Below are 6,111 nucleotides of genomic sequence, written 5' to 3'. Positions count from 1 at the left end.
TTGGAGCACCCTTTGTGGTGGCAGGAATGGGATCTAGGTGGGCCGTGTACAAGGGCAGCCCCTCCCCCCGCATTCAGGAGCCCCAGCATCCTGCTTCCTCCCGAGGCCCAGGACTTGCTGCTTTAACAAAATTTATAGCTGAGTCTTCAGCACGTAGAAGTTTGACAAGCACGGCTCTAACATTTTATATTTATATGACCATATAAAAAGACGTGTATTCTATCATCCATCTGTCCACCATCCATCTGTCCATCATCTGCTTCTCCACCGTCCATCCATGTCTCCAAGTAGCCACACCCTGAAATATGCAGATGCCAGGAGAGCCAGTACCGCGCCGGCTCAGATCCCTGGCAGCCTGTATGACCTCCCAAGCGCCTCTGGGACCGATATGCCACCCACCTCACCCCCAGCACAGAGCTGAGCCCTGAGCATTGCCAGGTGTGGCCCCCCCCCAACCAAAACAAACCCCAAAAAACGTAACTGTGTAAATAAGTGGCAAAACAAAAGCATTAGGAAGCCTTGGGACTCTCTGCACTCCCGCATCCCCGAGGCTGACCCTGTGAGGGAGATCAGGTGGGGGAAGGTGGGTCACCCTGGGGGGGAAGGCAGGTTCTCATTTCAGGTCTCCTGCATCCTTAATAAGGGTCACTGCAGGGGCGACTTACATGTAAATGCTCAGGGGTTTGGAACTGAGACGTGGCCAGCTGACCGTCGTCCAGCCCTTTCGCCCACACCCAACTTGGACGTCTTTCTCCTTTTCTTTCTCTTTTCCACCATCCCGGGATCAGACCCAGGGCTCTGCACAAGCCAGGCATGAGTTTTACCCCACCCAACCCCATCCTTGAGCAAACACCCTACCTGCTGTACTGTTTCTCCAGTTACACCCCCCACCCAATCCATTTATTTTTTTTTTTGCTTTTTGGGTCACACCCACTGGTGCACTGGGGTTCCTCCTGGCTCAGGCACTAAGGAATTACTTCTGCTGGTGCTCGGGGGACCCTATGGGATGCTGGGAATCGAACCCGGGTCGGATGCGTGCCAGGCAAATGCCCTACCTGCTGTGCTATCACTCCAGTCCTTATTTATTAATTTGAGGTCCACATCTGGTGGTGCTCAGAGCTTGCTCTGGGTTCTGTGCTCAGGGTTCTATGCTCAGGGGTCACTCCTGGTGGTGCTCAGGGGATCCTCTGGGGTGCCAGGATCAAACCCGGGTTGGCTGCCGGCAAAGCAAGTGTCCTCCCCACTGTACTATTCCTCTCCCCTTTATTTTTATTTATTTATTTTTTTGCTTGTTGGGATGCACAGGGGTTCCTCCTGGCTCTGCACTCAGGAATTACTCCTGACGGTGCTCAGGGGACCCTATGGGATGCTGGGAATCGAACCTGGGTCGGCCGCGTGCAAGGCAAACGCCCTAGCCACTGTGCTATCGCTCCAGCCCCTCCCCTTTATTTTTATTTATTTATTGTTATTTGTTTGGGGGCCACGCCTGGTGATGCTCAGGAATCACTCCTGCTGGTGCTCGGGGGTCCCTATGGGATGCCAGCCATGGAACCCGGTTAGTTGCATTCAAGGCGAGCGTCCTACCCCCGAACTATCTCTCTCGTCCCCTCTCCCCTTTATGTTTGTTGCCTTTGCTGCTTCTTTTTCTTGAGGCTCAGACTCTCATTAAAGTGCCCATCAAAGGCGTTACAGTGGGCACCAGGAAAAAAGTGAACGGCAGGCAGGCACGGGAGAGAGAACTTGGGGTGAGCACTGGCTGGGAGTGACCCCGAGGACTGAGCTGATGGTTCCTAACTGTCGTCCTAAAGATGTGCAGTCAGGGCTGGAGCGATAGCATAGAGGGGAGGGTGATTGCCTTGCACACGGCCAACCCGGGTTCAATTCCCAGCATCCCATATGGTCCCCTGAGCACTGCCAGGGGTAATTCCTGAGCGCAGAGCCAGGAGTAACCCTTGTGCATTGCCGGGTGTGACCTAAAAAGCCAAAAAAAAAAAAAAAGATGTGCAGTCATTGGGGGGCTGGAGCAATAGCACAGCGGGGAGGGCGTTTGCCTTGCACGTGGCCGACCTGGGTTCGATCCCCAGCATGCCATAGGGTCCCCCAAGCACCACCAGGAGTGATCCCTGAGTTCAGAGCCAGGAGTAACCCCTTAGCATCACCAGGTATGACCCCCCCAAAAAAAGAAAAAAAATAGTTATTTGGTGCCCCAAACAGGTAGGGTTTTGTACAGGGCTGAACTGATTGGATCCTCTTGCCGATGGTTGAACTGGGTTTGAGCCCTGGCACCCCAAATGGTCCTCTGATTCCACCAGGAATCTTTGAGCACAGAGCCAGAAATAAGTCCTGAGCACTGCCTGGTGTGGTCCAAGAACAGAAACCACGCAAACAACCTTAAAAAAAAAAAAAGAAAAAAGAATAGTCAGGGTCGGAGCCATAGTCCAGGGGTGAGGGCGTTTGCCTTGCACACAACTAACCTGGGTTCGATCCCCGGTTTCCCCTAGGGTCCCCTGAGCACTGCTGGGAGTAATTCCTGAGTGCAGAGTCGGGAGTTAGCCCTGAGCATCACCAGGTATGACGCAGAAAAAAGCCCCTCCACCAAAAAAAAAAAAAAAAAAGAATAGGGGGGCTGGAGTGATAGCACAGCTGGTAGGGCGTTTGCCTTGCACACAGCTGACCCAGGTTCGATTCCCAGCATCCCATATGGTCTCCCGAACACTGCCAGGAGTAATTCCTGAGAACCAGAAGTAACCCCTGTGCACTGCTGGGTGTGACCCAAAAAGAAAAAGGCCCTCCCGTTGATCATCGATTTGCTCGAGCGGGCCCAGTAACGTCTCCATTGGAGACTTTGTTGTTACTGTGTCTGGCATATCGAATACTCTCGGTAGCTTGCCGGGCTCTCCGAGAGGGGCGGAGGAATCGAACTCGGGTCGGCCATGTTGGCCGCTTGTAAGGCGAACGCCCTACCCGCTGTGCTATCGCTCCAGCAAAAAGAAAAAAAAAAAGAATAGTTTTGGAATGATCTAGTACAGTGGGTAAGGTGTTTGCCTTGCATATGGCCAACCCAGGTTCAACCCCGACACCCCATATGGTTCCCTGAACTCAGAGCGAGGTGTGAGTCCTAAGCACACACCCCAAACACAAAATCAAACAAAGAAGAACTGAGCTCCTGGGATTCAAAGCTTTAACAGACTAACTGGGGTTCGGTGGCAGGTGGTGGAATGAGGCCACGCCGCGTGGTGCCGGGAATCGAACTGAGGGTCTTACTCATGCAGGACGTGTATGCGTCCATTAGCTACTGCCCTGGCTCCACAGACGAGTTCTTTATGTTGGTGCCCTGGAAGTCTGTGAAAACATTCCTGCAGGGCTGGGGCAGGGCGGGGAAGGGGTGGGGGTGTTGGGAACTAGTTCTTGTTTTTGCATTGTCGGGTCACACTAGGCAATGATCACTAGGCATGACTCCTGGCTCTGCACTCAGGAATCACTCCTGAGTGGTGCTTTGGGGGACCCTATGGGCTGCCGGGGATCGAACCCGGGTCGGCTACCTGCAAGGCAAACGTCCTTGCCGGCTGGACTATCGCTCCAGCCCCAGGAGCCTGTTTGGTCCCACTCCTGAACCCCCATCATTGCTGGAAGCAACCCCTAGCACAGAGCCCAGGGTTGTTTCCAGGCAGGACCCCCAAAGCAAAGCAATTAATTAGATTTAATAAAAATCAGGACCAGGCAAGTTTGGACAAACAGTGCAGTTTGGGGGACCCAATTCCTTCTGTCCAGTTCCATCAACTCTTAAATATATATATATATTTTTTTCTATTTTTTGGGTCACACCTGGCAATGCACAGGGGTCACTCCCGGCTCTGCTCTCAGGAATTACCCCTGGTGGTGCTCAGGGGACCCTATGGGATGCTGGGAATCGAACCCGGGTCGGCCGTGTGGAAGGCAAATGCCCTACCCGCTGTGCTATCTCTCCAGCCCATATATATATATATATATATATATTTTGGCTTTTTGGGTCACACCTGGTGATGCACAGGGGTTACTCCTGGCTCTGCACTCAGGAATTACCCCTGGTGGTGCTCAGGGGACCCTAAGGGATGCTGGGAATCGAACCCGGGTCAGCCGCGTGCAAGGCAAACGTCCTACCCACTGTGCTATTGCTCCAGCCCCAACTCTTAAATATTTTTAATGAATTGGGGTCACACCAGCCTGTGCTCAGGGCTTACTCTGGGCTCTGTGCTTAGGGGGTCCCTAAGCACAAGTGCCTTCACCCCTGGCCTGTCAACTGCAATCTGGCTCCTTTCGGTGACTCCTGGAGTTTGGATTTCTCACCCTTCTGTTCATTGTAGCTGGAGAAGGGGCGTGAGGGGGACAGGAGGGAGGGAGTGATGGGGAAAGGGGGGAGGGGGAGGGGGATAGAGGGAAGGGAAGGTGGGCCATGAGGTACTGCTGAGGGGGGAGGGGAGGGAGCGGCCCCCAGGTGGGACCCTGTCCAGGTGTGGCGATTAATCTCCAACCTACCATTTATCAATCTTGCACTGTATGCAAATACTCTATGTGATAAAAATAAATAGAAACCCCAATCTCCTTCAGGAGACTGAACATGAATATTGTGGAAGGGATCCGCAATCTGTTCCTCACCGGAGAACAGAGTCTTGACCGGTCCATGACAAGAAAAATGCAAATATAAATTACTAAGAGGTATTTTTTTGTTTCAAAGAAAAGGTCAGATTATCCCAATTTGATAACCCGGTCTTTGTAGGGAAACTGGTTCCCTTATACAGTGCCCTGGGGGTGGCCTTTAGAATGGGTGTGTTTGTAAATATCTACTAAACTAAACCTGGTGCATACCTTTGACCTCACATTCAACTGGAAATTGATTCTCAAGAACTGTTCTGGGAGGGACAGAAAAAGCAAGGAAATTCATGGCAACATTGTATCTAAAAGCAAGGAAATTCATGGCAACATTGTATCTAAAAAGGAAATAATGCTTGGGAGCTATCCTGGGGCACTGTCCTTGCAAGAGGCTTACCCAAGCGTCACCCCATCTGCTCTCTGCAGCCCTGGAGGGGAGTGATCCTGAGCACCGGAGCTAGGAGTAAGCCCTGAGCACCGCCAGGTGCAGCCGCAAGTGGAAAACAAAACCTAAAGGGTGGGAGAGAGGGATCAGAGGGAGGTCAGGGCTGGCCTAGCGCCTGCTAACCCAGACCTGACCCGGGAATCGCAGATGGTCACCCCGAACCTGGAGTGACCTGGGTCAGACCAGGAGCCGGGCAGGTGTGGTCCCCAAAGGAACACACAAAACAAAGGCTCTGAATCATGCAAACACCCACCCCACACCTCAGACCCCCTGGGTGGGCTCTCAAAGGCTCCGGTTCCCAGAGTGGCAGTTTCTCCTTGGGAATAGTCAAAGGGCAGGAATGAGAAATGAAAATTAAAAACCTGCCGCTACTTTTTTTGTTGTTTTTTTTTTTTTACTTTTTGGGTCACACCTGGCGATGCACAGGGGTTCCTCCTGGCTCTGCACTCAGGAATTACTCCTGGCAGTGAATTCCCAGCATCCTCAGGGGACCCTATAGGATGCTGGGAATTGAACCCAGGACAGCGGAGTGCAAAGCAAACGTCCTACCCGCTGTGCTATTGCTCCAACCCCTACTGCTATGTTTTGGATGCTACCAAGTGTGTGTGTGTGGGGGGGGGGAGCCAGTGCCAGTAGTGCCAGTATCAGACCATTGTGGACATTAAATACACGATCTTTTATTCTTTAAGGGCAGAGTGGCCACAGCTAATTCTGCTTACGGGTCACTCCTGGTGTGGTAGAGGGGATCTTGGAGGTACTGGGGATGGAATTGGGGTCGGTGGCAAGTGCTTTAACGCGTGAACTATCTCTACAGCCCTAAATATATTCTGTTTGTTTGTTTATTTTGTTTTTGTTTTGCTTTTTGGGTCACACCGGTGATGCACAGGAGTTACTCCTGGCTCTGTGCTCACTCAGGAATTACCCCTGGCGGTGCTCAGGGGACCATATGGGATGCTGGGAATTGAACCCGGTTCGGCCGCGTGCAAGGCAAACGCCCTCCCCGCTGTGCTATTGCTCCAGCCCGTTTTTGTTTTTTT

This window comes from Sorex fumeus, unplaced genomic scaffold (genome assembly GCF_029834395.1).
Source record: "Sorex fumeus unplaced genomic scaffold, SorFum_2.1 ptg000166l, whole genome shotgun sequence".
Classification (NCBI taxonomy): domain Eukaryota; kingdom Metazoa; phylum Chordata; class Mammalia; order Eulipotyphla; family Soricidae; genus Sorex; species Sorex fumeus.
Note: the sequence above shows the minus strand (reverse complement) of the source record.